The sequence below is a fragment of the Solea senegalensis genome, unplaced genomic scaffold (assembly GCF_019176455.1).
Source record: "Solea senegalensis isolate Sse05_10M unplaced genomic scaffold, IFAPA_SoseM_1 scf7180000017162, whole genome shotgun sequence".
Taxonomy (NCBI): domain Eukaryota; kingdom Metazoa; phylum Chordata; class Actinopteri; order Pleuronectiformes; family Soleidae; genus Solea; species Solea senegalensis.
Window position 1 is genome coordinate 1 of NW_025322265.1, and position 18,675 is coordinate 18,675.

At 48.4% G+C, this 18,675-nt stretch overlaps 17 non-coding genes across 17 annotated transcripts; 6 read left to right on the top strand and 11 right to left on the bottom strand.

The window, feature by feature from the left end:
• Positions 1 to 203: 203 nt before the first annotated feature.
• On the top strand, positions 204 to 322 carry LOC122763962. Its single transcript, XR_006359456.1, has one exon. It is a non-coding gene; the product is annotated as a 5S ribosomal RNA (ribosomal RNA).
• A 110-nt stretch (positions 323 to 432) lies between these two features.
• LOC122763975 lies at positions 433 to 551 on the top strand. Its single transcript, XR_006359469.1, has one exon. It is a non-coding gene; the product is annotated as a 5S ribosomal RNA (ribosomal RNA).
• Positions 552 to 664: 113 nt separating this feature from the next.
• LOC122763969 lies at positions 665 to 857 on the bottom strand. Its single transcript, XR_006359463.1, has one exon. It is a non-coding gene; the product is annotated as a U2 spliceosomal RNA (small nuclear RNA).
• A 182-nt stretch (positions 858 to 1,039) lies between these two features.
• LOC122763974 lies at positions 1,040 to 1,150 on the bottom strand. Its single transcript, XR_006359468.1, has one exon. It is a non-coding gene; the product is annotated as a U5 spliceosomal RNA (small nuclear RNA).
• Positions 1,151 to 1,797: 647 nt separating this feature from the next.
• On the bottom strand, positions 1,798 to 1,961 carry LOC122763964. Its single transcript, XR_006359458.1, has one exon. It is a non-coding gene; the product is annotated as a U1 spliceosomal RNA (small nuclear RNA).
• Positions 1,962 to 2,358: 397 nt separating this feature from the next.
• On the top strand, positions 2,359 to 2,477 carry LOC122763976. The gene has a single exon (XR_006359470.1). It is a non-coding gene; the product is annotated as a 5S ribosomal RNA (ribosomal RNA).
• Positions 2,478 to 2,587: 110 nt separating this feature from the next.
• Positions 2,588 to 2,706, top strand: LOC122763960. Its single transcript, XR_006359455.1, has one exon. It is a non-coding gene; the product is annotated as a 5S ribosomal RNA (ribosomal RNA).
• A 118-nt stretch (positions 2,707 to 2,824) lies between these two features.
• On the bottom strand, positions 2,825 to 3,017 carry LOC122763966. The gene has a single exon (XR_006359460.1). It is a non-coding gene; the product is annotated as a U2 spliceosomal RNA (small nuclear RNA).
• Positions 3,018 to 3,199: 182 nt separating this feature from the next.
• LOC122763970 lies at positions 3,200 to 3,312 on the bottom strand. Its single transcript, XR_006359464.1, has one exon. It is a non-coding gene; the product is annotated as a U5 spliceosomal RNA (small nuclear RNA).
• A 567-nt stretch (positions 3,313 to 3,879) lies between these two features.
• On the bottom strand, positions 3,880 to 4,045 carry LOC122763965. The gene has a single exon (XR_006359459.1). It is a non-coding gene; the product is annotated as a U1 spliceosomal RNA (small nuclear RNA).
• A 426-nt stretch (positions 4,046 to 4,471) lies between these two features.
• Positions 4,472 to 4,590, top strand: LOC122763977. Its single transcript, XR_006359471.1, has one exon. It is a non-coding gene; the product is annotated as a 5S ribosomal RNA (ribosomal RNA).
• Positions 4,591 to 13,815: 9,225 nt separating this feature from the next.
• On the bottom strand, positions 13,816 to 14,008 carry LOC122763967. Its single transcript, XR_006359461.1, has one exon. It is a non-coding gene; the product is annotated as a U2 spliceosomal RNA (small nuclear RNA).
• Positions 14,009 to 14,190: 182 nt separating this feature from the next.
• On the bottom strand, positions 14,191 to 14,303 carry LOC122763972. Its single transcript, XR_006359466.1, has one exon. It is a non-coding gene; the product is annotated as a U5 spliceosomal RNA (small nuclear RNA).
• A 647-nt stretch (positions 14,304 to 14,950) lies between these two features.
• Positions 14,951 to 15,114, bottom strand: LOC122763963. Its single transcript, XR_006359457.1, has one exon. It is a non-coding gene; the product is annotated as a U1 spliceosomal RNA (small nuclear RNA).
• Positions 15,115 to 15,517: 403 nt separating this feature from the next.
• On the top strand, positions 15,518 to 15,636 carry LOC122763971. Its single transcript, XR_006359465.1, has one exon. It is a non-coding gene; the product is annotated as a 5S ribosomal RNA (ribosomal RNA).
• A 124-nt stretch (positions 15,637 to 15,760) lies between these two features.
• LOC122763968 lies at positions 15,761 to 15,953 on the bottom strand. Its single transcript, XR_006359462.1, has one exon. It is a non-coding gene; the product is annotated as a U2 spliceosomal RNA (small nuclear RNA).
• Positions 15,954 to 16,135: 182 nt separating this feature from the next.
• On the bottom strand, positions 16,136 to 16,248 carry LOC122763973. Its single transcript, XR_006359467.1, has one exon. It is a non-coding gene; the product is annotated as a U5 spliceosomal RNA (small nuclear RNA).
• Between the last annotated feature and the right edge of the window lie 2,427 nt (positions 16,249 to 18,675).

Below are 18,675 nucleotides of genomic sequence, written 5' to 3' on the forward strand. Positions count from 1 at the left end.
ATAGATTCAGCAACAACTGGACATGACGGCACCAACAGCCGCTTGCCCATCTCGGTGTCGCTTCCCGATACTGGACTAGAGTGTAGCATGGGGTGGAGATAAAGGCTGAAGTGCAGTGTGTCCGAAAGGCTGACTTTTGAGCCCCGCCACGCGCAGGGGGCCTTGCCCAGTCCATAAAAGCAGTCTGTGTCCCCAACCCCCCGGCTTACGGCCATACCACCCTGAGCACGCCCGATCTCGTCTGATCTTGGAAGCCAAGCAGGGTCGGGCCTGGTTAGTACTTGGATGGGAGACAGCCTGGGAATACCAGGTGCTGTAAGCTTTTACACCGCTGCACGCTTTTACACTGCTGCTTCCTTACAAGAAACATGCCCCTCCACGAGCAGGGGCCTTGCCCAGTCCATAAAAGCAGTCTGTGTCCCCAACCCCTCGGCTTACGGCCATACCACCCTGAGCACGCCCGATCTCGTCTGATCTCGGAAGCTAAGCAGGGTCGGGCCTGGTTAGTACTTGGATGGGAGACCGCCTGGGAATCCCAGGTGCTGTAAGCTTTTACACTGCTGCTTCCTTACAAGAAACATGGGCTCGCAATTAAATTGACGCACAGGCACGGGTTGATGTATTTCTGGTTTCAGCTTCGCTTTTGCTTTTCACAGAAAAAAGAGAATGGTGCACCGTTCCTGGGGGCACTGCAATAGCAGGTCAATGCAAGGAGTGAAGAGAGCAAGCCCCAGTTTTCACCTCCCACTGCTCAAAAATGCATTTAATATTTAATCCCCATATAGAGGACATATCAGATATTAAACTGATAAGAACAGATACTACACTTGATCTTAGCCAAAAGGCCGAGAAGCGATGGCCCACAGGTGTCTGGGGCCAACCCAAGATCTTGGCACACAAGTCAGTTGTTGTGGTGCCATGTTTTTAAGGGCGCATAGCAAAGGCTGCTGCTGCTGATCACCTCCGCCCCAAGGTTGACCTAAGTGCACCTCTGAGCCTTGACAGACAGCTGCTTGACATTTGACACACTCAAAGGTAGCAGCCTTACAATAAAAGCCACAAAATAACTTAAACTCTTGAACGTCCCTCTCCACGGAAGTCTTTAGTAAAAGGCGAAAGACTTGTGCATTTTGAAGAGAAACCAGAGTCAACGTACCCCCTGTCCTGGAGAGCAGCCGAGGAGTCTATCCGCCGGAGTCACCACAGTCTCGGTCGGCCGGCCGGCCGGCCACCTTGGGACGGCCTTCCTTCAACGTTTTTGCTTAGTCGGCCAATAAACCGCCCAGATTTGACTGCATGTTTGGAAGCGCTTTCCTACTGTGGGTTGTGCGCTGCAGTTTTCTATCAGTCGCTGAGGCTGTGGCACATTCCTCGCTCACTGGCACACCTCCAACATTTAGTGGTAGACGTGAGTGCATGAGCAAAGCAGCTCCGTGTCACACTGAGCAGTACAAACTGCCGGGCCATTTCCCACCTCATCCGGGCTTCTGAAATGGTGAGTTGCTCCTGGCATCACTTCAACATCAGGTCACTGCACGGAGTGAACAGAGCAAGCGCCAAAGTATTAACCCTTGGCATGATGGCCATGGATCCATCTCCAACAATCGAGTTCTTCTACAAAGAGTTGGGAAAGGGAGCGTGACATTTGCTTTGAGCTAAAAGACAACACCCACAACCATCACGTTCCCAGCAACTTGGAAAGACTGGGGATGTTGCTCCGCAAGGACGTGAGAAGTTTGGAGATGGGCACACAACGTTGAACTTCGGGCGGCTGACCTTTGCTTACAACGACATCATCGGGGGAAAGCGCGGACGCAGCACCCCACTAGCAAAAATTATGCAGTCAAGACTCCCCCGTTTGGGGAATTTGCAGGGGTCAACACAGCCGGAGTGCAATGGCTGAGCCTCGCCCTGGGTGAACCGCCTTCTTGATCATGGTATCTCCCCTGCCAGGTAAGTATGAGGTGTACTCGCCAAACACCGGGTGGCTCTTGCCAGACACAGCTCTTTGGCTGATGGTGCTGGAAATGAATAATCCCAGAGGCCAATGCCTTGACTCAGTTGCTCGTTAATGCTGTGCTATGTTCAACTTCAACCTCCAGCACACATTGGAGAGGAAACACTCTTTTACTGGCATACCTGGCTGTCGTTTCCTATAGATTCAGCAACAACTGGACATGACGGCACCAACAGCCGCTTGCCCATCTCGGTGTCGCTTCCCGATACTGGACTAGAGTGTAGCATGTGGTGGAGATAAAGGCTGAAGTGCAGTGTGTCCGAAAGGCTGACTTTTGAGCCCCGCCACGCGCAGGGGGCCTTGCCCAGTCCATAAAAGCAGTCTGTGTCCCCAACCCCCCGGCTTACGGCCATACCACCCTGAGCACGCCCGATCTCGTCTGATCTCGGAAGCCAAGCAGGGTCGGGCCTGGTTAGTACTTGGATGGGAGACCGCCTGGGAATACCAGGTGCTGTAAGCTTTTACACCGCTGCACGCTTTTACACTGCTGCTTCCTTACAAGAAACATGCCCCTCCACGAGCAGGGGCCTTGCCTAGTCCATAAAGGCACTCTCTGTCGCCAGCCCCTCGGCTTACGGCCATACCACCCTGAGCACGCCCGATCTCGTCTGATCTCGGAAGCTAAGCAGGGTCGGGCCGGGTTAGTACTTGGATGGGAGACCGCCTGGGAATACCAGGTGCTGTAAGCTTTTACGCTGCTGCTGCTGCTTCCTTACAAGAAACATGGGCTCGCAATTAAATTGACGCACAGGCACGGGTTGATGTCTTTCTGGTTTCAGCTTCGCTTTGCTTTTCACAGAAAAAAGAGAATGGTGCACCGTTCCTGGTGGCACTGCAATACCAGGTCAATGCAAGGAGTGAAGAGAGCAAGCCCCAGTTTTCACCTCCCACTGCTCAAAAATGCATTTAATATTTAATCCCCATATAGAGGACATATCAGATATTAAACTGATAAGAACAGATACTACACTTGATCTTAGCCAAAAGGCCGAGAAGCGATGGCCCACAGGTGTCTGGGGCCAACCCAAGATCTTGGCACACAAGTCAGTTGTTGTGGTGCCATGTTTTTAAGGGCGCATAACAAAGGCTGCTGCTGCTGATCACCTCCGCCCCAAGGTTGACCTAAGTGCACCTCTGAGCCTTGACAGACAGCTGCTTGACATTTGACACACTCAAAGGGCGCAGCCTTACAGCAAAGCCCACCAAAAATAACTTAAACTCTTGAACGTCCCTCTCCACGGAAGTCTTTAGTAAAAGGCGAAAGACTTGTGCATTTTGAAGAGAAACCAGAGTCAACGTAGCCCCTGTCCTGGAGAGCAGCCGAGGAGTCTATCCGCCGGAGTCACCACAGTCTCGGTCGAGTCCGGCCACCTTGGGACGGCCTTCCTTCAACGTTTTGCTTAGTCGGCCAATAAACCGCCCAGATTTGACTGCATGTTTGGAAGCGCTTTCCTACTGTCGGTTGTGCGCTGCAGTTTTCTATCAGTCGCTGAGGCTGTGGCACATTCCTCGCTCACTGGCACACCTCCAACATTTAGTGGTAGACGTGAGTGCATGAGCAAAGCAGCTCCGTGTCACACTGAGCAGTACAAACTGCCGGGCCATTTCCCACCTCATCCGGGCTTCTGAAATGGTGAGTTGCTCCTGGCATCACTTCAACATCAGGTCACTGCACGGAGTGAACAGAGCAAGCGCCAAAGTATTAACCCTTGGCATGATGGCCATGGATCCATCTCCAACAATCGAGTTCTTCTACAAAGAGTTGGGAAAGGGAGCGTGACATTTGCTTTGAGCTAAAAGACAACACCCACAACCATCACGTTCCCAGCAACTTGGAAAGACTGGGGATGTTGCTCCGCAAGGACGTGAGAAGTTTGGAGATGGGCACATACTAGCAAAAATTATGCAATCAAGACTCCCACGTTTGGGGAATTTGCAGGGGTCAACACAGCCGGAGTGCAATTGGCTGAGCCTCGCCCTGGGTGAACCGCCTTCTTGATCATGGTATCTCCCCTGCCAGGTAAGTATGAGGTGTACTCGCCAAACACCGGTTGGCTGTTGCCAGACACAGATCTTTGGCTGATGGTGCAGGAAATGAATAATCCCAGAGGCCAATGCCTTGACTCAGTTGCTCGTTAATGCTGTGCTATGTTCAACTTCAACCTCCAGCACACATTGGAGAGGAAAAACTGCACACATTGGAGAGGAAACACTCGACCTTTTTTACTGGCATACCTGGCTGTCGTTTCCTATAGATTCAGCAACAACTGGACATGACGGCACCAACAGCAGCTTGCCCATCCCGGTGTCGCTTCCCGATACTGGACTAGAGTGTAGCATGTGGTGGAGATAAAGGCTGAAGTGCAGTGTGTCCGAAAGGCTGACTTTTGAGCCCCGCCACGCGCAGGGGGCCTTGCCCAGTCCATAAAAGCAGTCTGTGTCCCCAACCCCCCGGCTTACGGCCATACCACCCTGAGCACGCCCGATCTCGTCTGATCTCGGAAGCCAAGCAGGGTCGGGCCTGGTTAGTACTTGGATGGGAGACCGCCTGGGAATACCAGGTGCTGTAAGCTTTTACACTGCTGCACGCTTTTACACTGCTGCTTCCTTACAAGAAACATGCCCCTCCACGAGCAGGGGCCTTGCCTAGTCCATAAAGGCAGTCTCTGTCGCCAGCCCCTCGGCTTACGGCCATACCACCCTGAGCACGCCCACAAGCAAACCAGGAAGTGGTTGGAACAAACATTTCGAGCACACGGCTCCTTTTTTCAACCTGTTTTCTCCCCTTTATTCTCCTCTGTTTTGTACTTCTCTTCCTTTTCTCGTCTTGTGCGACTTTAGTTCTTTGTTTTGTTCATTTAAAAGACTGGTTTTCCCCCCGACAGTGTGTTTTACACTGTGCGGGGGCGCTTTAAGTTTTGCTGACTATGGACGGACCTCAAGTTGACGACCCACTGAACGGAAAAATGGCAAATGAAACGGCAACAACAGAAAAAGGACGGGAAGATAAAGGCAAAGAAAATGAAAGAAAATATGATAAGGACATGACACTCCAAATTGAGCTACAAGGTACGGAGAAAGTAACAATTATGGAACTTTTAAAGTGTGTGCGGGAGTTGTGTGGTGGCTTAATGGCCTGCCGCTACACTGGAGAAAACAAATATGAAGTCACAATGACCAACGCTATAGGGAAAAGAAGGCTCCTGGACGGCTTCAAAATCGGCACAACATCTGTTTTGGCAAACAAGCTTGACAATGACGAACTGGTGGTATATTTCTTAGGCCTCCCGGCCTACATCACGGACAAAGAAATTCTGGACAAATTACACGGATGGGGGGTCTCAGCGGTGTCACTGATAAAGAGGAGAATGTGGCCAGGGACCAACATCGCAGATGGGACAAGATACTTAAAGGTAAAGTTCAATCAGACAGTGCAATCACTCCCTTATTCTGCTAGGTTTATGACTGCCACTGGTCCTGAATATTTTAGAGTAATACATGATCGGCAAGTCAAAGTCTGTCGTATGTGTATACAGCCAGGACACATCCTACGGGATTGTCCAGAATTTTGTTGTCACCGCTGTGGAGTCCAGGGGCATTATGCGAGAGAATGCATTAAAACTGTGAGGAGATGTGAGCTTTGCCACAATAATAAGGAAAACTGCATTTGTAATGATAGTTATTCTGAATCAAATAATGAGTCAGACTTAGGTGCAGAGCAGGCACAGATGAGCTGTGTAGAGAGCTCGGGAGAGGAGGAGGCAGAGGTAAGCTGTGAAGACAGCTTGGAAGAGGAGGAGGTAGAGATGGTGCATACCGAAGCACAAACATGTGAGCCAGCTGATGTGGCCTCCAGTCTCGTCTGTGAGGTGGTTGATAACCCCACAGAATCTCGGAAAAACACGAGGCGGGAGAGCTCTACTGAGAGCCCCTGTGCGCTACAGCAGAAAAAAAAAACTGATAACCAGGAAACAGTGCGGGCTGCAAAAGCGCAGAGTGCATCGGCCACCGGCACTGCATCACTCAGCCCTCCCCACTCCAGTAAGACCTCATCACAATTGCCCCCCCCAAGTGCTGACTCTGATTTTGAAATGGACACCTCACTGATTTCAAACCTAAGAAAAAGACAAATGAAAGGAAAACATGGAAAAAGATCACAAGAAAAACAGAGTAAAAAAAGTTAATAATCATGTCTGACGCGACACTATTTCAATTCACCCTCCTCATGGTCTCCTTTCTCTCGCTGAATGCCTGTGGGCTCTGCAATAGAGAAAAACTACAGAATTTATTAACTCCCATCAATTGTGACATACTGTTTCGTCAAGAAACCAAATGGTCTGAATCTCCGTTCAATCTGTTAAAAGACCTGTGGGAGGGTAATATATTTTACAGCAATGCTGTAAGTAACAGGTGTGGTGTCGCCATCCTAACAAAAAAAAATGTGTTTGATAAGATAACTGAAATTCATAAGTCTCCTGAGGGGAGACTATTAGTAATTGACACTTGGCGTAATGGTACTCACCTGAGATTTATAAATGTCTACGCTCCCAATGTTGAGAGGGACAGGAAACTCTTCTTCAAAGCTTTGGAGTACTGGCTAACTGACTCATGTATTATCACAGGTGACTTCAATGTCGCCCTGACCAAAATGGATGTATCAGTGAACAATCATTTCAAACAAGATACAAGTAGGGGTTTGCTCATAGACATCATTAAAAAACATGACTTGGTTGATGTATGGCGTATCACTAACCCATTTGTCATTAAATTCTCAAGACATCAAATAACCAATAATTCCCTCAAACAGTCCAGAATAGATTTCACTCTAGCAGGTCCTTCCGCCATTTCCAAAATAAGCACAATCGATTATCAAATAAACACCATAAGTGATCATAATTTCATCAAAATGTCCATATTTCCAACATTTCAACAAAAAAATGGAGGTGTCTGGTGCTTCAATAATAGTCTATTACAGGACCCTCAATTTATTAAAAAAATTAACAACTTCCTCCAGAATGTCTCTGAAGAAATGCGATGGGTTAGTGATGCTTTTGTCTGGTGGGATGAAGTAAAAAAACGCATCAAAAGACTCTCAATTAACTACAGCAAACACAAACGATGGTTGAATGATTTAGATGAAAAAGATATAAAACAGAAAATAGAAGTTGAGCTTTCTAAAATTGCCCAGGTACCTAACAGGGACCTTACAAATTACATATGGCTCAAGGAACAACTGTCCAACCATTATAAAATCAAGTGTGCAGGGGCAATCACTAGAAGCAGGGTACAAGCATTTGTTGAGGGTGAAAGGTGCACATCCTATTTTTTGGGACTGGAGAAACAACTGCAGAGCAAAGTGTCTATCAAGGAATTAAAAAACAGTGACGGCAACTCAATCACAAATCTTGACGAAATATTAACAACGGTTCACTCTTTCTTTCAACAGCTATACTCCAGTAGTCCTGTCCGTCAGTATGAGCAAGAGATGGTAACTAAAGCAATCACTAACAAGCTCGGTACTGAAGACAAAGTCTGGTGTGATCAGCCTCTCACAACAAGTGAAATTGAAGCGACCATTTCTGGCCTTCATAAAAACAAAAGTCCGGGGTTAGATGGACTAACAACAGATTTTTTTCAAGCCTTTAAGGACAAATTATCGCCCATGTTACAATCTGTTTTTCAGGAAATAGACAGCCGGGGCTATGCTCCTGAGACCCTCACATCTGGCCTAATTACAATTGTGTACAAAAACAAAGGGGACAAAACAAATCTGCAGAACTATAGGCCAATCAGTCTTCTTAACACAGACTACAAAATTCTGACCAAAGCACTCGCAAATAAACTCAAAACGGTAATTCCAGGGCTTGTACACCAAGCACAAGCCTACAGCATCCCTAACAGAGACATTTCAGACCCCATTCTTTCCACCAAGTCAGCGCTTTCCCAAATGTCAAATAGTGGTGGAATATATCTGGGCGTAGACTTTGAAAAAGCCTTTGACCGTGTGGAACATGAATTTCTCTGGGCCACTCTTAAACAGTTTGGCTTTGGTCAAAGTTTCATAAAAACAATTCAGGTTTTATACAACAACGCGCACAGTCAAGTCAAAATCAATGGTCTTCTAACCCCAAAAATCAAAATAAACCGATCAATCAGACAAGGATGTCCCCTATCTTCTCTTCTGTATAGCCTGGTGGCCGAGCCCCTCGCCCTCCTAATAAACCAAAATCAGTCAATCCAAGGCATACGAGCAGACAACGGAGCTGTCTGTAAAATGATCTCCTATGCAGATGATACAAATATAATGGTCAAGGACGAGAAGAGCCTTAATGTTGCTCTCGATATTATAGATAATTACTGTGCGGCCTCTGGTGCCAAAATAAATGAAAAAAAGTCGACAATAATGTACTGTGGTGCGGTGGCAAGGTCACCAGGCCGATGGCAGTTCAGGGAGGAAAAGGCCTGTGTGAGGGTCCTGGGTGTGTACCTCGGCTGTGACGGAGTGGCTGCCAGGGATCAGACTTGGCATGAGGTGCTTGAAAAAATTAAAAAAACCTTGGGAATGTGGAAGATGAGGAAGCTTACACTCAAAGGTAAAGTGGTGGTGCTCAACTCCCTCATTCTGTCAAAATTAAACCATGTTTTACAAATTTATGACTTGCCAGAACAGACCTTAACTGAAATAAATAATGCCATATCAACTTTTCTGTGGGGGAGCAGACGCAATATGATAGCTCACAAAACAATAATCAACAAACAGTCAAATGGAGGTCTCAACCTCATTGACATAAAAACCAGGAAACATTGCTTCAGGGTCAAAATAATAAAAAAACTATTGGACAATAACTCAGATCTGTTCTGGAAACATGAACTCACCCAAACAATAAACTCAATTGGCAGTTGTGGCATTTACAATCTATGTCAAATTCCAACTAAATCACAAACTGAGCAGCCATCACCCTTCACAAAAGAGGTTCTGCAGGCTTGGGGGTTGGCCAGGCCCCACCTCCTCACATGGGTAATTCAAGATTCATTCAAGATTCAAGATTCAAAGTGTTTATTGTCATATGCACAGTAAAGAAACACGTTTCCCTGTACAATGAAATTCTTACTTTGCTGTCCACTCAAAAACACCAGCATAAAGTAAAAAGTAAAAAAGAGATGCTTTTGTAAAAAAAGTATAAATATACATAAGAAAAATATAAATATTACAAAGAGACTAAAATAACATATATGCATAAAATAAGTGTAAAAATAAGAACTGTACATAAAGTGAACACAGATTTAAAGTGGCATGTTTCAGGTTTTAAAGTGACAGTAACAGATTAAAGTGACAGTGTAACCAGGTGACAGGATTATTGTAGTCCCGTTCAGCTGTTGAGGATTCTAATGGCAGTGGGGTAAAAAGAGTTCTTTAGACGGGTTGTCCTGCATTTGGCACTCCTGTACCTCCGTCCTGAGGGCAGGAGTGTAAACAGTCCATGTTGTGGGTGGGTGCTGTCTTTGATGATGGTGGCAGCTCTCCTGTGGACTCTGCGGTGGTAGATGCTGTGCAGTGAGGGCAGTGGGGACCTGGTGATCCTCTCAGCTGTCTTTACCACTCTCTGCAGGCGTTTGCGGTCCATGGCTGTAGTGCTGCCGTACCACGCGCTGATGCAGTTGGTCAGACTGCTCTCCACGACACAGCTGTAGAAGTTGCTGAGGATCTTTGTCGACATGCCAAACTTCCTCAGCCTCCTCAGAAAATACAGCCGTTGCTGTGCTTTCTTGAGCAGCTGTGTTGTGTTGGTGGTCCATGTGAAGTCCTCAGTGATGTGGACCCCGAGGTACTTAAAGCTGCTCACCCGTTCCACTTCAAGATCCCGGATAAACAGTGGTTGGTGAGGTCTCCTCTCCTTCCTCATGTCCACTATCATCTCCTTCGTCTTGTCTGTGTTTAGGGTGAGGTTGTTGTCCTCGCACCAAGAAACCAGACTGTCCACCTCCGTCCTGTAGGCCGCTTCGTCCGCCGCAGTGATGCATCCTATCACTGCAGTGTCGTCAGCAAACTTCAGGATGATGTTGTCTTTATGGGAGGCGACACAGTCATGTGTGAACAGGGTGTAGAGGATGGGGCTGAGGACACATCCTTGTGGAGTGCCAATGTTTGTGATGATGCTGGCTGATGTTTTATTGCCAATCCTGACAGTCTGGGGTCTGCCAGTCAGGAAGTCAAGGAGCCAGTCGCAGAGGGTGGGGTGAATGCCAAGGGTGGACAGCTTGTGGGTGAGTTTGTAGGGGATGACCGTGTTGAAGGCGGAGCTGTAGTCTACAAAGAGTATCCTGATGTAGGACTCCTTGTTTTCCAGGTGGGACAGGGAGTGGTGGAGGACAGCTGTGATGGCGTCGGTGGTGGACCTGTTGGGTCGGTAGGCGTACTGCAGGGGGTCCAGTGAATCCGGGATGCTGCTCTGAATGTGCGCCAGCACCACTCTCTCGAAACACTTCATTATGATAGGAGTGAGTGCTACTGGTCTGTAGTCATTCAGGCAAGTGGGTGGGCTCTTCTTGGGGAGGGGGACGATGGTTGTTGTTTTGAAGCAGGAGGGAACGGTGCTCTGGTTTAGGGAGAGGTTGAATATGGATGTGAAGACATCAGCCAGCTCGTTAGCACATGCTCTGAGTGCACGGCCAGGAATGTTGTCTGGTCCTGCTGCCTTGTGGGGGTTGATTTTCTTCAGGACTTTGTGGACCTGACCTGAAGAGACTGTTGGTGGTGGTGAGGGGGGTCCAGTGGTCCAGGTGTGTGTGTGTGTCCCTGTGTTGTTTGTTGTAGCCTCAAAGCGGGTGTAGAAAGTGTTGAGGTCGTCTGGCAGGTTGTCTGTGGAACTGATGGTGCTGGTGGTGGTCTTGTGGTCTGTGATGTGCTGCAGGCCCCTCCACATCCGCCCAGAGTCAGCAGTGGAATAGAAGCTGTCCAGCTTCTCTCTGTACTGCCTCTTTGCCGCTGTGATGGCGTGTCTCAGTCTGTACTTGGCAGTTTTGTACTCAGCTTCGCTGCCTGATTTAAATGCAGTGGAGCGAGCACGCAGCATGCTTCGTACCTGAGTGTTTACCCAGGGCTTCTGGTTGGGGAACTTCCTGACATGTATGGTGGGCACGATGTTGTCAACACACGTGCTGATGTACCCAGTCACATACTCAGCGTAGTCCTGTACACTGACAGAGGAGTCCTCCAGAGTGGCTGCAGCTTTAAAAACATCCCAGTCTGTCGTAGCAAAACAGTCCTGCAGGATGCTTTCGGTGTCTGGGTTCCAGAGTTTGATGACTTTTGTGGCTGGGTTTGCTTGTTTCAGCCTTTGTCTGTAAGCGGGGTACATAAACAGTGAGATGTGGTCAGATTGTCCGAAGTGGGGGCGGGGTGCAGCCCTGTATGCACCACGGATGTTGCTGTAAACATGGTCCAGAGTGTTCTTTTCATGGGTGGGAATGTCTACATGCTGGCGGTATTTGGGGAATACAGTCCGTAAGTTGCACTGGTTGAAGTCTCCAGCAGTGATGAAAACGGCATCGGGATGAGCCGTCTCCAGCGCGCTGATGACGTCATGGAGTGTGCCGAGTGCTGCGGTGGAGTTGGCCCGTGGGGGGATGTAAACAGCGGCCAAAAACACAGCAGTAAATTCCCTCGGTAGATAATAGGGACGGCATTTCAGTAATAAAAACTCCACGTCAGGTGAACAGTGCTTCTGAACAGTCTGTCTGTCTCCACACCACGCGTTGTTAATGTAAACACACACACCCCCTCCTTTTGCCTTACCGGAGGCTGCAGTCCGGTCTCCTCGGTGCACGGAGTGAGTAGTTAGCTGAATAGCACACTCCGGGATTTTGTCCGAAAGCCAGGTCTCTGTGAAAATGAGAGCACAGCATTCCCTCATTTCCCGTTGGGTTGAGATCCTGGCTCGTAGCTCGTCCAGTTTGTTGTCCAGTGACCGCACGTTAGCGAGCAGGAGGCTGGGTAGCGATGGTCTGCTAGCGCGAGCTTTTAGCCTAGCGTGTAGCCCAGCCCTCTTCCCCCGCTTACGTCGCCGTCTCCGGAGCACCTTCCTGGGGTCAGCGTACTCGCTCGAGCTCGGGGCTTCGGGGCCTGCATGGGGGTGGTGGTGGCGGCTGCGAGAGCGAACAAGCTCCGGTAGCTCCGGTGGAATATGAAGAGTTAAATCCAGATGGTTATGAAAACTACCGATGTCCAGAAGTGCCTGCCTGCTGTAGGTTACCAGTGCATGGCATTTCGGAGAAAAAGAAAAAAGAAAACACACTAAAACACTAGAAAAAAGCCGGCATACGAGAGCGGAGCGAGCAAACACGTCAGCCACGGGGGGCGCCATGTCTAGCGAACTAATGAGCAAACATCAGCTCTTACAGCTTCCTCTTTTTCACAATCCTGACATCACACACCTTGGTCGACCAATCTCTGGCGGCCCTCTGTCGCGAGAGGGGCTGCACACGTTAGCGGGACTAATTGATAGTCAAGGGGAAATAATCGTGGATGAAATAGTCAGCAGACTCAGAATAAATAATCGACATAGCAAAAAATTAACTGAACAGATCTGTCAAAAAATCTCTGATGCAATCCCCCCACATTGGCAGCAAGCCTTTTACAGGACCAGTGGCAGCATGCAGGATGACGCCCTTGTTTTTCGCACAAGTGCTCACCCGGTCTCAAAAACTCTGTCTGAACTTAATACTAAGTTTTGGTACAGCACACTACTCATGAAAACAGCTCAAAAACCCACAGCAGAGTCCTACTGGCAGAAGCGCTTTCCTGCTCATAACGTTTTGTCAATCTGGAAAAACATGAAAAGTCCCTTCGCCCACCCTCAAGCCACAAATACCGACTTCAAAATAAGGCACAGACGCATTTTCACTGGTGTCATCCTGCATCAAATAAATAAAACTGCTTATGGGAGGGTTTGCACTGTCTGTAATTTGAACGATGAGACCTTTGACCATCTGTTTCTCACTTGTCCCATCTGTGAGGTCTTCATCGATCGTGTCCGGACCTTCCTCATCAGCCACTGTAAACTAAGGACAATGACATCTGTGGATTGGCAATGGACTTGGCTATTTGGAATCACTAAAGGCACAACTGGCATCAACAAGACAACAATCAACATCATGCTCTCCATCGCACGCCATACAGTTTTCATCGCCAGGAACTACATCCTACACGAAGATCTGCACATTGACAGATGGCTTCTCTTCACAAGCACAGTCAAAAGTCACTTCCGGCTACTACATGCTGCATACACAAACATTTTTCGGGAGAGGTTCGCAGGTGGGACAACATTGTTTGAGTCTGTGACTGATGACAACATAGTTTTTGGCTTCTAACTTTCTGTTCCGTTTTTTTATTTTTATTTATTTATTTATATTTTTTTTTATTATCATTTTTTTGTTGTGTTAATGCTTGTCTTTTGTGATGGTTACAGTTCAGTTCTCCTTAATCAGTTGTTTTATGTACATGAGTACTCTATTTAATTTTTTCTAAATACCTTTTAATGCACTTGTTTGTCAATTTATGTTTTTGAAAGTATTTTTGATAATAAAAAACGATCTCGTCTGATCTCGAAGCTAAGCAGGGTCGGGCCGGGTTAGTACTTGGATGGGAGACCCTGGGAATACCAGGTGCTGTAAGCTTTTACGCTGCTGCTGCTGCTGCTGCCCTTACAAGAAACATGGGCTCGCAATTAAATAGACGCACAGGCACGGGTTGATGTCTTTCTGGTTTCAGCTTCGCTTTGCTTTTCACAGAAAAAAGAGAATGGTGCACCGTTCCTGGTGGCACTGCAATACCAGGTCAATGCAAGGAGTGAAGAGAGCAAGCCCCAGTTTTCACCTCCCACTGCTCAAAAATGCATTTAATATTTAATCCCCATATAGAGGACATATCAGATATTAAACTGATAAGAACAGATACTACACTTGATCTTAGCCAAAAGGCCGAGAAGCGATGGCCCACAGGTGTCTGGGGCCAACCCAAGATCTTGGCACACAAGTCAGTTGTTGTGGTGCCATGTTTTTAAGGGCGCATAACAAAGGCTGCTGCTGCTGATCACCTCCGCCCCAAGGTTGACCTAAGTGCACCTCTGAGCCTTGACAGACAGCTGCTTGACATTTGACACACTCAAAGGGCGCAGCCTTACAGCAAAGCCCACCAAAAATAACTTAAACTCTTGAACGTCCCTCTCCACGGAAGTCTTTAGTAAAAGGCGAAAGACTTGTGCATTTTGAAGAGAAACCAGAGTCAACGTAGCCCCTGTCCTGGAGAGCAGCCGAGGAGTCTATCCGCCGGAGTCACCACAGTCTCGGTCGGCCGGCCGGCCGGCCACCTTGGGACGGCCTTCCTTCAACGTTTTTGCTTAGTCGGCCAATAAACCGCCCAGATTTGACTGCATGTTTGGAAGCGCTTTCCTACTGTCGGTTGTGCGCTGCAGTTTTCTATCAGTCGCTGAGGCTGTGGCACATTCCTCGCTCACTGGCACACCTCCAACATTTAGTGGTAGACGTGAGTGCATGAGCAAAGCAGCTCCGTGTCACACTGAGCAGTACAAACTGCCGGGCCATTTCCCACCTCATCCGGGCTTCTGAAATGGTGAGTTGCTCCTGGCATCACTTCAACATCAGGTCACTGCACGGAGTGAACAGAGCAAGCGCCAAAGTATTAACCCTTGGCATGATGGCCATGGATCCATCTCCAACAATCGAGTTCTTCTACAAAGAGTTGGGAAAGGGAGCGTGACATTTGCTTTGAGCTGAAAGACAACACCCACAACCATCACGTTCCCAGCAACTTGGAAAGACTGGGGATGTTGCTCCGCAAGGACGTGAGAAGTTTGGAGATGGGCACACAACGTTGAACTTCGGGCGGCTGACCTTTGCTTACAACGACATCATCGGGGGAAAGCGCGGACGCAGCACCCCACTAGCAAAAATTATGCAGTCAAGACTCCCACGTTTGGGGAATTTGCAGGGGTCAACACAGCCGGAGTGCAATGGCTGAGCCTCGCCCTGGGTGAACCGCCTTCTTGATCATGGTATCTCCCCTGCCAGGTAAGTATGAGGTGTACTCGCCAAACACCGGGTGGCTGTTGCCAGACACAGATCTTTGGCTGATGGTGCAGGAAATGAATGATCCCAGAGGCCAATGCCTTGACTCAGTTGCTCGTTAATGCTGTGCTATGTTCAACTTCAACCTCCAGCACACATTGGAGAGGAAACACTCGACCTTTTTTACTGGCATACCTGGCTGTCGTTTCCTATAGATTCAGCAACAACTGGACATGACGGCACCAACAGCCGCTTGCCCATCTCGGTGTCGCTTCCCGATACTGGACTAGAGTGTAGCATGTGGTGGAGATAAAGGCTGAAGTGCAGTGTGTCCGAAAGGCTGACTTTTGAGCCCCGCCACGCGCAGGGGGCCTTGCCTAGTCCATAAAGGCACTCTCTGTCGCCAGCCCCTCGGCTTACGGCCATACCACCCTGAGCACGCCCGATCTCGTCTGATCTCGGAAGCTAAGCAGGGTCGGGCCGGGTTAGTACTTGGATGGGAGACCGCCTGGGAATACCAGGTGCTGTAAGCTTTTACGCTGCTGCTGCTGCTGCTGCTTCCTTACAAGAAACATGGGCTCGCAATTAAATTGACGCACAGGCACGGGTTGATGTCTTTCTGGTTTCAGCTTCGCTTTGCTTTTCACAGAAAAAAGAGAATGGTGCACCGTTCCTGGTGGCACTGCAATACCAGGTCAATGCAAGGAGTGAAGAGAGCAAGCCCCAGTTTTCACCTCCCACTGCTCAAAAATGCATTTCATATTTAATCCCCATATAGAGGACATATCAGATATTAAACTGATAAGAACAGATACTACACTTGATCTTAGCCAAAAGGCCGAGAAGCGATGGCCCACAGGTGTCTGGGGCCAACCCAAGATCTTGGCACACAAGTCAGTTGTTGTGGTGCCATGTTTTTAAGGGCGCATAACAAAGGCTGCTGCTGCTGATCACCTCCGCCCCAAGGTTGACCTAAGTGCACCTCTGAGCCTTGACAGACAGCTGCTTGACATTTGACACACTCAAAGGGCGCAGCCTTACAGCAAAGCCCACCAAAAATAACTTAAACTCTTGAACGTCCCTCTCCACGGAAGTCTTTAGTAAAAGGCGAAAGACTTGTGCATTTTGAAGAGAAACCAGAGTCAACGTAGCCCCTGGCCTGGAGAGCAGCCGAGGAGTCTATCCGCCGGAGTCACCACAGTCTCGGTCGGCCGGCCGGCCGGCCACCTTTGGACAGCCTTCTGAAGGATGTTCCTTCCTCAGGTTCGTTTGGATCCTCGGTTGGAAAGAATGGAGGATGCAATGTTGAGTTTGAGCAAAGCAGTTCTTGTTTATTCTTGAGTTACAAAATGGCACAAAGTACAAAGTGTAACCCGAGAGTCGCAGCTGGAGTCTGGGTCCGGTGTGGAATTCCGTGTATCTTATAGCTGTGGTAGGGGGTCGTCTGAGTCGTGTGAGTCATGTCCTTATAAGGAGTCGTTTGTCTGTTAGGGCTGATGTGGTAGTTAATCATGTGGTGTTATGCAAATCTTGTGGCACCAGTGTAGTGCAGCTAAAGTGTAGTTAAAGTCGTTTAAGGGAGTGAAAACAAGATATGAGACTGGTACATCTGGTAAACATAATCTGTAAGTCATGTCAGAGGAAAAAATACTGTCTTCAATTAATATGTAAGTCATATCAGAGGGAAAATACTGTCTTCAATTCCCCCTTTTGGCCTCTGAAGGAGGCCAACATAAATGGTGGAAGGAATGAGCAAAACACTAAATACAAGAAATCAACATAAACAAGAGAAAACAACAAAATTCCAGAAAGACAGAAACAGCAGCAAAGATCTAAAATGGCACTACCAACATTCATTAAACTGGAAGGGTGGGGGCAGGGGAAGGGTCAAAGGAGGGAAGAGGGTCATAAGATAACATCTGGTAAGCAGGTGGGTCAAGTTTCTCGATGGCCTGAGTGATGAGACGATTGCAAAGGGACCGGGCGCAAGGAATACAACAACAACCGCAACAAACTAGAACAGCCGCAAAAATGGAAATTGAGACCAAAACAGAAGATGCCAAAGCCTTATAGCGGCCGAACACGTCCATCCACTGATCCCACATGAAAGTGTCCACTCCCGAATGTTCCTTCATTTTCTTATTCAACGTGCGCAACCCGTCTAGTGCCTGAGTGAGACGGCCGTTGGAATCCGTATTGTTAAATGTACAACATTGGTCGCCAAATATAGCGCACACACCCCCTTTTTCAGCCAGGAGCATGTCTACAGCAATCCTATTCTGGAACGCCATTAGGGATGTGTCCTTCAATTGTTCGTGTACCGCGGCAAACCCTTCTTGGGTCCAATTGCCGAGCCGCTGTACATTATAATGGACGTAATTAATCCGATCCACATTTTTGTTAGTCGTGCACCACCAGCAGAGTATTGATTCAAACCCAGCAGCAACTTGGTCAGTGAGTTTGTATGCCTCAGGGAACTCCTATGGCATCAATGTATGTGGGGTCAGATTGTGATAGTCATTGGCGAATCGGAATTGTCGCGCTTCACCCGCCCCCAATGCTCGGGAATCAGGCTAGACAATCGATTTAACAGGGCTTTCGCAGAAGTGGGATATATCGTGACAGGCAACAACAAGGTAACCAGCGCACAGCTACCGAATGCGTTCCGTGGCATTAGGTCATATAGTTTGTCAGTCCCGCACCACCACCAGATGTCACTACGAGACTTGGGGTGGAAAGTGGTGTCAGCTGAAGTGTTCGACGCGCATAGTGCTGAGTTCACCCGGCCAATGTATTGCCCGGTACCAGTCAACTGGACACAGGAGAAGTTCGCCACCGCCACAGTTGTGGAGAATATCGGTTTTAATTTTTCGCCCGATGTAAGGGGATGAACGTAATCCCAAAACGAACAGTTGGTGTTACCGGGATTGTTGCGGTTCATAACGTCCATGATACAGCTGGCTGGTAACGCGGCGGGAACTACGCGAAGCAGGGGTCTTGATCCCATGCAGACCACGCAGCTGGTCCTAGACGCGTTGGCCGCCTGTTCAGCCAAAAGTAGCCAGTTATTGCCGGTAGCAGCAACGCCCATGGTGGCCCGAAACCAATCATCAGACGTGTCCAATGGTTTAGACACGATCAGTGCAGGTCCGAATTCCCCAGATCCTTTGCTAGTGTTAGGGGAGTTTTCATCGTTTACAATAGTTGTGGTCGCAGGTTTAGTAAAATTTCCAGTACATATGCGCAATTGCCAATATGGTTGGTCAGTTGAGGCGTCCCCATGCGGTGCCAGTACGAAGTCCCGGCACTTTGATTTGGTAATGGGTTTTATGATAAGGCGAAGTCCTGTCGACGTTTTCATGAGTGTCAGAAGATTCCTCCATGCCTTCGGTCCCTCCCCTGAGGTCCAATCACCCCAGTCATCCCCAGTCTCTGCCACTAGATTCTTCCACTGCCAGTCATCCCATCCTCCCTGTGTTAAGTACCATGGAAACTTAGCGTATCTATAGGCGGCGATAGAAGCCCCATTTCTGGCTTATCCTACGGATGACCAGGTCAGGTCAGCGGTTGAG